Raw genomic sequence first — 12,971 nt, 5'->3', positions numbered from 1 at the left:
TTTGAATAAGACTCATGGTCAAATGTGAACGTGTAACTCAACGGTGTCATATATATGTATTCAACGGTGTCATATATGTATGCATGTATGCTCTTATATAAGTATATATACTTAGGAAGCTTAAATCGTCGTACGTATAGTTACTCATTTTACATCAACACCTTCATACAAGTTTGAGAGCAGAAATCAAAGACTCTATACATAGTTGCATCGTTTATATGTGATTTAACGGTGTCTACGTTTTCTACTAAGTAAGAACAGAAACATGTATGGAGGTGTTTCTGTGCCTTAGATGCGAACATGCTAAGTAAGAGCAGAAACATGTATGAAGGTGTTTTTGTGCTTTAGATGCGAACGGAGTAACTACATCTAGTTTTCCTATATACATGTATATACAGCTAGCTAGGCGGTGCCCTAAATATGTCACATGCATGACACACGGTCCATTCGTTTCAATTCGTTTTAGCCTATCCTATCCACAGAAGAGGTCGCTGTATACATACAGCTAGCTACTACTAGCATATTTGATATACATCGGCACAACTGTACGTCCATGTATGTATTAGCGTATATACGTACATATATACGTGCATGTAGAAATGCCTAAAATAAATAGCTTGCTGTTGAGACGTCGTTTTTATTAATTTCTGCCCAAGTGTGTTTTGGGGGTCCTAATTAAGGTCATGCATGTATATGACTACTGGATATGGACGCTTTGCAAATAAATGACGCCAGCTCTGGATATCAACCCTGGCTATAAATTCTGCATTATTCAGCCATGATTGTATTCTGGAGGATCGAACATGTATTATATATTACTAGCATATCGACCATGCGTTATAACAGAATTTTATTAAAAAAAATCATTAGTATGTTATTAAAGTAGAGTTAATAAAATTAGTTTAATATATAGATTTCAGTTTTCAGTTATTTCTCCATTCAAAACATAGGAGAGAGTTGGTGATGGGATAAGTGGTAGATTTACCACACTACTATTTTTATATAGGAGTATAGGTATCGATCGATAGCAACTAGTTATGTATATAGTGTAGAATGTACACAGTTTAGGGGATAATATTGTAGGATGGTGTATATGAGAGTTTCATATATATGAAGCATGCAGTTCATTTTATTTTTGAGCAATTTAGCTTGTTTGGAGGATGTGTGTTCATTTTGAATAATAATTTGGGGCTTAGATTGTGAAAAGCATAATTAAAGCATGCTATAACAAAAAGAAAGAAAAGCAATTGAATTAATAGCTGGTTCGAAAGCAACATGCGTTTTTTTCCTTCTAGCTAGAAACCAACTACAATACTTGTATTGCGCCGCGTACAACTACATGGTTATTAAATTTATTTAATTCATAATTTGGCATTATTAAATCACAAAAAAATCTATAAGACCAAGTACAATTTGGTATCATATAATTTTGAAATTATTAAACAATAAAAGAACTACCATGAAGATTTCAGATAGAGCACAACTCTATATTTATTAATTTCAAATGTTTGTTACTAAATGATGAAAAAAACTATAAAACTATGTACAATTGAGTATTTATTAATTTTCAATTTAGTAAATCCATATATTATGTGGTGGAAGATATATGCCATAGAACTAATAGAGAACAAAATTTAATTTTATATTTTTGTCGATTAACTTGAGAATTTCTATCCTTTTTTTTTATCACTGTGGGGACTTCTTAGAGAGTTTCAATTACATGTAATCTCTTTACTGTCGAATAATTGTCAATGCTGACTATCTCACTTCTAGTTTATCATAAATTAATTTCAAATAATTATATTGTGACGAATGAAAGTTGTACGGTTGTATTATGATGCTACACACTTCGACAACACAACATATTTTTCAAGCGTTTGTAAAAAAAATTAAGCACTTATAAATCTTTTATTTGTAGTAAAATACATACAACCGAAGTTTAAATTTTAATATATAGCGTGAGTATTAGTTATTCGAGAACGGAGGGAATATGTGAATATCCCATTAATTTGAAGCAAAAAATATCGACGGCTTGCCGTTGCAGCTCCATTATATTTAGGAGTGGATCTAGGATCTAAAGTTTTGAAGACTGGTTACTTTATTTCTCTAGCCCCCTCTTCTTTCTCTCCACTCCTTTATTTTCTATAGAGGATCGAGCATGTAGAAGGCTGTAGCCCGCATAGCTCCATACTGATCCGTCCCTGATTATATTCGTAGCTGTGGGGAGATCGAGATGCATGAATCGAGGCAGCTAGCATGGGTTAGCAGCATGCATATACACTGCCACAAACTGTTTGGGATGCAACAAATCAACGTGAATAGCACATGCATTAACAAGGGAGTTAGGGGACACAACTGTTTGCAGAATCCACTTTTGCTGCATACGATTTAAGAGAACTGGATCGATCGGTGGATGCATGGATAGTAGTATAGTATCTCAATTATTCTGTTTGAATCCAGCAGCATACGTACGAGCGTGTTAGATTATACCGGCCCCGGGGACAGCATGCAGCCATATGTACATATACTGTCAGCTAGCCAACTTAGTTTGATCTCTGCTATAGTTCATCCTTTGTCCTGCATCATTGTTCTTATACACAAACACACATCTTGTCTACAGTGCTGTGATGATATTCTATTTCTAACTAGCATGATTAATTGTTCTGATACATTGTACGTTCTAACCACTAATAAATCACTCGAGTATGTATGTATGGATGTACCCTACGTATATACGCAAGTACACGTACGTACACAGTACACATGATGCATGATTAATATATTGCCAATATTAGTATACTTGTATCATGCATTATTTAGTAGTATAATTAAATAATTAATTTGTTTGTTCGATTACATGAAAATACACACGCAAATACACCGCCTTAATTAATGTGCGTACACCATATTCATGCGCGCACCTCCAAAATTATGCTAACTTAATTATATTAGTACACGTTTAAAAGAAACGTATGATAGCGATATATCTTAAAGGAAAAGTACTTTATACCATTGATTTTTTTTCTTTAAAAGTACTAAAATAATTATTTTTTGCTTGGCCCCCACTAGGAGATTAAAAAATTATATGAATTTTTTTTGTCTAGCCTACTAGCACATTATATAATTTTTTTTGTGCAAGTTTGAAGAATTTGCACTGCAAAATTACTTTTATATAATATAATTTATTTATTATATGCGCCACATATAATAATTTTTGTTTCTTTTGTAAATAATTTTTATATACTGCTCAACATATTTTTGTTCTATATTTTCAGTATTCCTCTCTCATTTTACATCAAAGAAATCTTGAAGCAACACTATAGTGTTGGAGGCTATACAAAAATTTCATACTTTTTTCTTTCAGTGGATCAAATCAATTGTTAACCTTGTACGTCTATAAGGGTATTTTTGGTGTTTTTGAAAAAAAAAAGCATCCGGTCCAATGACATACTATAGAAACAAATAGGTAAAATCAATGTAAACATCAATGGCAAATCTAATTAAAATGGTATAAACCCAGTAACATATAATAGATTCTCTCTAAAATCTTAACCTCACCAAATTAAAACCCTGATGGGTGGATTACGTCATGCAAGACCACTTTAATTTTTGTTATAAATTGCCTGGTGTCTTGGAGGGGATCGATGATGACATTGCTAAAACTAACAATATATGCACGTACAAGTGCAGAATTGAAAGCTCAACAAACGTCCTAAACTTTGAAAAGGCATACATATACTACGTACGTATAGTACGTAGAAATGTAGCCACCACACTGCGTCCAAATTTTAAAAAAGCGTGTGTTGCTTTCTCTCCATATATACAATTAAGTTGACGTTGATTTCCTCTGGTATGTCCTCAGATGTAAGATACTCTATATATCGGTTCTAAAGTATAAATATTTTTATGATTTAAATTTTGTATCATAACTTAAGCAATTCCTACATTGATTTTCATGGTTATTATCATTCCAATGATTCTCCAGTCAATCAAATGCTTAGAAATAGAATCTAAGAACTAAGGTAATTAAAAAAACAATCTTTTGACCTAATGTTAGTATTTATTGAACATCCTAAAAGTTAAATGCTTATATTTATATTTTAGAACGGACAACACGTATCAAACCGATAAAACCAAATATATATTATGTGGCGATCACTATCGACGTCGACTGTACTCGTGTACATGCAGGTAGAACCATCGATTGTCCGGCAAATATAATGGGTCTGCATGCCGTACATGTTCTTATATACATACTTATCGTTTAACAAACTCAACCAATAATTAATCGGTATAGTAGTTATGGGGTAATAACGACCATTTGTCGTTAAGGGATGGCAAACAACAAATTAAGGGGGCAACGTCAACCGTTGAGTGTGGGTCGCCCCTGCCCCCTTCGTACTGTCAATACCAAAGACAACTACTCCTTGTCCCTAAGTTAGTAGCTAGCTAGGTAGGGAGTGATTGTTTGGTCTTTTTTTGAAAAATATCAAACGGTATATTTGTAAACAAAAAGTAATTTATGAACAAAATTTTTTATATATGTATTTTTAGCGATTTAAAAACCAAGGCCGGAAAATAAACTTCGGTGAAAAAAACACAAAATCAACTCTAAATTTAAGATTGAAAATTTCACATTTTGACTTATAAGCATAAGAAGAAACGAAAAGATAGGGTGCTACATACATGTAGTTAATATGTATTATGTAGTACACATTTTAAAGGTGAAGGGTTTCAACTTTTAGTTTGAAATTTTTGAAATTTTGGATTATTGGTGGGTCATAGAGTATGTGGTGGATGTGGTTATTCTGGTTGAAATTTTTGGAATCTGGTCAATATCCGTTCGAACTTAGCAAAATATATATTTTCAAGTTTTGTTTGAGAATTCTGTTCTCCATTTGATTTTCCTTTTTGTATCATGAAGTGTAAAACTCTAGTACCGTGTAATATTTGACACAAAAACATATTACCAACAAAACAAGGCGTTACAGGATAGGTGTGTGCTTTGTAAACATACTATTGCACAGTAACTAGGGGGTGTTTGGTTTGTAACCACACTTCGCCATAACTTTGATAGTTTGATAGACAAGTTTAGCCAACTTAACCCGGTTCATACTTGTCATCAGTGGCAGTGGCAGATCTAGCCAATAGTTTAGAGGGGTCTAAACAAATTAAATAGAGTTTCAGTTCTTTCTATTAATCTTTGACATAAAATTTTAGGGGATTTTTGTGGGGTGGGGGTCCAATGGCTTTAACCGAGGTAGCAGGGCCTCAAGCCCCCACCGCCTCCATGCTTGATCTACTCCTGCTTATCATAGACACAAATTCTTACCAAAGTTCACTCAACTCGTAGCAAAGGATTCCTTAGTCAGACAAATTTTGGCATAACCTTAGGTATGGAAGCTCGGCACACTGAAGCATATTTAACTAAACAGTGACAATTTTCTATTGACTAAAACTAGACTAAAAATATGGCGCCACTTTTTTAGAGAAAAAAACTAATCCAATATTATTCTCCTATTTACAATTAATCTTGCTTGACAAGTACCTGTGCTTAATCTATACCCAGCTAAGTGCATCATGTAAATTAAGAACTAAAGGCGACATGGGCAGAAATATATACAAAATGGAGGAAGATATGTACATTGATGGAGTCAATCGCCGGCACCGAATTGACGGTTTTGGTCAATACAATTGACACTAAATATATATAAAATCATATCTCTCATGCTCAATTCGATGAACGCGACGGCACATACATAAAATAATTATATGATGAATGTTAATGATTTGATTTGGTATCGCGTCATTGGAATATATGGAGCCATGCATGTATCTTCTTAGCTTATTATTTATTTATCAGAAAAAAAAAGCATCTCAAGATTCCTTCAACGGACGACAGCGCCGACCAGAACTACTTCTGTCGGTCCAGTGATAATTAGCAGAGTAACTTAACACCCCAAACTGCCATCATAATCAGAAAAAAAATCAAATAATACTAAACAAATAGGTTCACTACACTGGACATGGTCATCTATGATGGGTCCAAACCCTCACCTGTGACGGTTTTGGCCATAGTCAGTGATCAGTGGTCACTAGTGAGTGGAGTCACCTCTGATGGATGGAAAGCCGTCAGAGGTGATTCTCACCTCTGACGGGTATATACATTTCGGCTCGTCAAAGGTATTGATCGCACGTACCCTTCGGCCAGTTAGGATCCGTCACAGGTAACACACCTGTGACAGGCCCAAAGGGTAGTGACCGTCATAGGCAAGTTACCTCTGATGGTTTGTTAGTGAGAACACGTCAGAGGAGTTAGGGTTTAGTTCTAACCCGTCAGTGATGAGTTAAATTTAGAAAAAAATAAATGCTAAAAGTTGGCTAGCCTCAGGATTCGCTAGCCATGCCCTCTGAAGAATACACATATACATAGCAGTAAAAATCATAGGTAAGTCACAGATACTCAAATATTGCCCAACTTTACATATTCTCTTCAACTTGACATATTGCCCAACTTCATATATGCCAGTAATTCCCAACATATTCAATTGAAATGTCACAAATTCATACCTTTTATATACAATTGAAATGCCACAATTTTGCCCAGCAAAATACATGAAAGCTACAAATTCATACCTTTTATATGTATGACCTGTCGTATTTAAATTCGAGAAACAAATTGAATAGTCCAACGTAATTAGTATTTGATCAAAATTGAAGAAAATTTAGCAAACAACCATAATATTGTACATATGAGAGTAAATTACATTGCATTCATACCAATAAATATAGAAACAAGGACAACTTGTATTGTGCTCAAATATACATCACAAGTTTATGGTTAATTGTACATCACATCGAATTAAACCAGTTAAAATGTCTAAGTGCGTGAAACGTCATTAATTCAAACATAACGTTCTGTTTGAATTATTTGTCTATAAGCTTGTTTTTAAGGCCATTAATATATGTCAACATAATTTAGTTGCTTTTTTGGCTATTACCCTTCGAAATTGGCGTTCTTCAGGAAAGCCACCGATCGAGAAGAATTAATGTACTACTTATAAACAATTTATGAACTAAATTAGGCCCGTTCGAATCAAATTTGTGAAGAAATTTTGTATGATTCAAATCCTATGGAAAATTTTCCAATATGTTCACTTGAGACGAAGGATTAGACTTTCCCAAATCCTATGAAGTTCCTAAGGAATTAATTTCTCAATACACGTATATTTTGAAGAAATGTTAGGAAGAGTTAATTTTAATCTCTCAGAAAATTTTCCTTGAGTCCATCTCTCATTAGATGCCTTTTTTTGGTCTATTCAAATGAAAATTCTTCTATTTTTTATGTGTTTTGTAATCCTATGTTTGACTTGAATTTCTGTAAGAATCCCTTGTTTTTCTATTTTTGCCGTTTTTTATCCCCGTTTCAAAGTGTGGGGTGTTAAACTTGGATAGTTTACCTTTACTTTAAAAAAACAACTCGATCTCCAATATATTAAGATATAAATCCATAATATAGAATATCTTTACAAGAAAATATTTAAAAAACATATCATTAATTGTTTGATAAAATTAATTATTCAATTCAGTATTACCCTCCAAATTAACACACAGGTATACCTACATGAACTTCTTCATCATCATCTCTCTCCAAGAACTGGATTGCATTCTTGTCTTTTCGGTAGCCAACAAAGGGATACGAAAAAATCGTGCAAACTAATTAATTAAAGTTTTAATCATGCGATTAACGAAAGGGAGAGATCGATGGACGATGAGCCCCAGCACGTACGTACAGGGCCTAGCTTGGACGTCGATATTATATATGCTGTGCTGTAAATATGTACGTGCACCGACAGGAAGAACCTGGGCTAATAATTAATTAATAAAGCTCCAATTAGCAGCAATGACGAACTGTCGTCACCGAAAAGAAAGAGTGAAAAGAAAGAAAGAAAGAAGAAAAAGGCTTCTCCATTTACATTTGCATCCAATCATCGCAAAAAGGTTTCTTTTAGGGCTCAACGATTCGATTCTCTTGATTCATCATCGCTTGCAAAGACCAGATCGATTCATGCACGATCGATCGATCGCCTTTCCATCGATCACTAGTACTACTAGCTGCGTTTTCCTATTTAATCTATGAAAGCATGCACGGCCTCTTCACCATTATTCTTTCATACTTTTTTCTAGGGAGTACCAGTTTAATTTTGACCCTCACTATCCACGCACAACTATATATACAAAATGTAGACGTGTGCATGTTCTCTAGTGTAAATGACTGAACACAGCTCGTCTGACTTAAATCAGAGAGACGTGGGTGGCTGACGGTGGGTCTCACCGCTTACGAGCCCAATATGTATGGCCTCTTGACTATTATTCTTTCATACTTTTTTAATTTTGACCCTCACCGTCCACACACAACTATGTATATAAAATACAGATGCGTACACATCAGAGAGAAGTAGGAGAAGTAGGTGGCTGACTATGGGTTCTACCGCCTATGAGCGGCACATATCAACCACTTTGACTTAAGTCAAAGGAGCCGGTTCCGTAAGTGACTATGGCTGCATTTGGCTCCCCATTATAACCTCAGATATTCTCGTTTTTCTTGCGTACATTTTACGAACTATTGAATAGTGTATTTTTTAAAAAAATTCTATAAAAATATTGTTTAAAAAAATTATATGAATTTATTTTATTCTTTTATAATTAATAATTAATTAATCATGCATAAATCAAGCCGGACACGACCTACGTACGAGTTTGGCTCTTGATCGATAATTTATTATATATGTTGTGACAAAAATACAGTGGAAACAATATGACGGTGGTGGAGCTCGACGACCACTTGACCTGTCTGGAGGTGGCTCCGTTGTTGCATAGAGCATAGATATGCACATTTATATTCATTAAAATATATATGCATGTACTCTTAAACTTGGTGATGTATCAAATGTAGGATTTAGTTTAAAGCAATTTTTTTAACATTGTTGAGAAGGTACATGCATATTATAGTATTTTCTAGTATAAAAATTTGATATATCTATACACTATTTACCTAGAAACACTATATTTGGCCCTGTTTAATTTCCAAAAACTTTTTCCAAAACATCGCATCGAATCTTTGGACACCTAATAAAGCATTAAATATACATGACCATTAAAACTAATTACACAGTTATGTGAGAAATCGTGAGACGAATCTTTTAACCCTAATTAGAACATGATTGGTCATATGTGCTACAGTAATCAACATGTACTAATGACGTATTAATTCAAAAGATTCGTCTCGCGGTTTCCAGACGGAATCTGAAATTTATTTTGTAATTAGAGTACGTTTAATACTTTAAATGGTTGTCCAAAAACTTGATTTGATGTTTTTGCAAAAACTTTTTACAAACTAAACAACACCTTTTACAAGAAAATCCTCTAAATATTATCTCAAAAACCATAAATTTTCTGTCAATTAAAACCTCGATGGACTAGCTAGCTAGGTGCAAAACATTTGTTGAGATATGAATGATGAATTATTAAGGGATAAATATATAAAAAGGAGTGAATGAGAATGATCCAGAATCCTACCTAGATATGCGTGAAAATTATATAGAGGGCTGCCATGCTGGACGGCAAAGTTAAAGTAGATAGGACATATAGTTAACAAAGTGTTGCTTCCAATATATATTAGGCCGGACGACGGACGTACGCTTGCTAAAGAGCCAGTGGCCTCGTCAGTCGTCGTAGGGCATATCTGTACGGTACAGTCAGTCTCGATGCGTTGTCATGCACATCAAATTAATTATTTACTTGACAGGATCATTAAATACCTTACGACGAGAGATCCTCTTTATGTTATAAAACTATATATGTTAGCTTTTAGCATCACACATATATTAGATTATCTTTTCTAGGTGAATCAAAAAGACTTTCTTTTTCTGGGTGAATGGGAAGGAGGAGTAGTGCTAGCTAGGATTACTCTTTTATTATTATTATAAAAGCATTAGAAAAGAAACATGTGAGGCTTCTGTAATTGATACGCAAATCACTAGACATTCTCCACAGTGTAAAACAGTTAGGAAAAGTGCATTGCAGACTTTGACACGAACTTCCCGTTGATAGACTACGGACACGAACGACGGATGGGAAGGAAAGCACTGTATACTTTTATAATAGTAGTAGATAACAAGGTTTAATTTTTAAGGGGAAACAATATATAAATATATATATATATATATATATATATATATATTCATATATATAAATGTTCGTAGTACTAACGGTTGCAGGCGCCTCTAGGCAAGGGCATTTTTACAGTATTTGAACTTTATTAATTCAAATTTTAAACATAAAAAGATCTTGTGTTTTTTAAAAGTGCCTTTTGCCCGCGCCAATCAAGCTGTGGTGTTGTAGTGTCACTGTTCATAAGTGTCAACATTCTGTATGGCGGAATATCATTGCCACATCGTGATTTTCTTTTACGAAATGTACCCTAAAAACATTTTGGTAGATGGGTAAATTCTATATCCAGATATAGGCTAGCAGATGGCCTCTTAAAAATTACTACGAAAATGCTCCATGCGGAGAAAATGCCGCCTATGAAAATCGAGTTTTTTTCATAGGCAGTTAGATTAATTATCGAACTGCCTTTATACAAATAAGCGTATTTGTTTTAACAAATGGTTGTGTATATGTTTTAGGAATTTTTTTTGCCTTTCTAAAAGTTTTTTCTATACAGTGTTACGTCTACTACTAGCTATACTAGCTAGCTGTTACATCGATAAATTATTTTTTGATTATTTTTCGTTTATAAATATACCATTAAATCGTAGTACCAAAGAGGATCCAGAGATTGCACATCAAGCAAGCTAGCCTACTCAATCCCCTAGCTAGCTATGTGTATGCACATACACCACTGTAGCTACTTCATCCGTAAAAAAAACGAATTCTCTGGTTTCCGAGTCCAACGTGTGACCATCTGTCTTATTTGAAAAATTTTCAGGAAATTAGAAAAAAATTAGTCACACGTAAAATACTATTCATGATTTATCATCTAATAAAAACAAAAGTATCAATCACAAATTTTTTTTAATAAGACGAAGAGTGAAAACTTAAAGATAAAAAATGAAAAATTGGTTTATTCTAGAACGGGAGCAAGTGTGCACTGCTGTAGCTAATTAATTGATTTATTACACAAGTCCATCAACTAATAATCACAGCTAGCTAGCCTTAATTAATAATGGCCAGCCGGCTGCAACTATTTGATCCATGGAAGAACCATGCATTTAGCCGGCCGGTTGGTTGTTGTCTGCTGTCTGTCAGTCTGTCTCTGTGATTGACACCATTGATTAACCAGTCAATTAACAATATAATGCATGATCAATACCGAATTAAGCCACTAGCTAGCTCTCCAACATTATGTCGACAGAGCATGCACCTCTCTCACTAATCTTAATTTTCATGATAATATAGCTGAACACCCCGATCAAACAGATGCGTCCAATCGATCTCTCCATATACATATGCATATACACCATGTTAATCAACTATAAATCCTTGTCATTTCGTGATCTCTAACTTTGCATGCATCTATACGGCTACATGCATAGGTAATTAATCAACTATTTTGTCCGCTTGCACAACAGCACCGACGAAATTAATACAGGTTTACTGTAAATGTTGATCTTTCTTTCTCCTGGTCAAAAATATTTTACATTCATAACAATATTTAGTTAAACCTTTTAAAATTTTATTCAACTATTTTATATTTAAATAATTTTTTAATGCTATGATGTATGTGCTTGAAAGGTAAATTTACCATGCATATACAATCCAAATATTTACGCGTGCCTGTTTTTCTTTGCTGGATTCACCATTTATTCTAATTGGTTAATGCAAAACCTATCTAATATATTATTAAGACAACTCGAAAACAAACCATTGTGTTTGCTGTGGAGGCTAAAACAATATCACATTAATTGAAGGGGAAAGAAACGATTTGACCATTGGATACCATAGTTGGTCCAAATTATTGTGGTTTAGATTGATTAATGTAGTTATATATGAAATACAATTGCATTGATAAAAAAATAGGCTAAGAGGTTTATATAAAATCTAATTTAACTTTTAAAAATTATAGTATGCAAATTACAAAAGCATGTATGAAAATAGAAAAGAACATAAGAGTTGTATTTGAAATCCTATTATATTTTAAATTTCATATAGAAATCATAGTTATATTTATCTATAATCCTTTAAACAATAGTGTTGCCGGTGTTGAGTGGTGAATCTGCCAAACCCATCAACTCTTCAAAATTCTGATACATGGGACCACTGTCCATCCACTCTCCAAAACAAATGTATATATGGTGGAACATTAGAAGTCACCTATGGAACCTATAGCTCTCAAACATGATGGTCTTAACACGCTAATAATGAATCGAGTTATTTTTACCGAAGTGAACACTTGGTAAGCAAAAAATCTCCAATTATTTCTAAAATTAATCTCTACAAATTAATTTATCCTATTTAAATTTGTATATGATAGATTGATGAGAGTACTGCATGGAGGCCGGGCGGGCAGCTAGCATATATAGTGGGTCCTTGGAGATGGAATGACGGCAAACAAATCCCTTAACAATCGCGCGTGTTGCACGAATATCGATCAATCATATATATATATATATAATTATGTATATAACCCAAACATGTTAATTTGTTCGTTGATCATCTCGCCTAGCTATCTGCTGCTTATCCAGCTCCTGTTCCACCCATATGCTACTGTACACCGGTCGTCACACGCAATTAATGTCACACTGATCTGATTAGTTAAGCTGCGGTTGATAATTAACCTGTATAGAAACAAAGAAGCAACCAAAAATACTTATATGTTAAAGAAAATTATATTTATCCTATCTACGATTTAAGAGATAAGACTGCGTATGACGATCATGGTGTAAAGTCAGCTTAAAATTAAGTTC

The sequence above is a fragment of the Oryza brachyantha genome, chromosome 5 (genome assembly GCF_000231095.2).
Source record: "Oryza brachyantha chromosome 5, ObraRS2, whole genome shotgun sequence".
NCBI classification, from domain to species: Eukaryota; Viridiplantae; Streptophyta; class Magnoliopsida; order Poales; family Poaceae; genus Oryza; species Oryza brachyantha.
Note: the sequence above shows the minus strand (reverse complement) of the source record.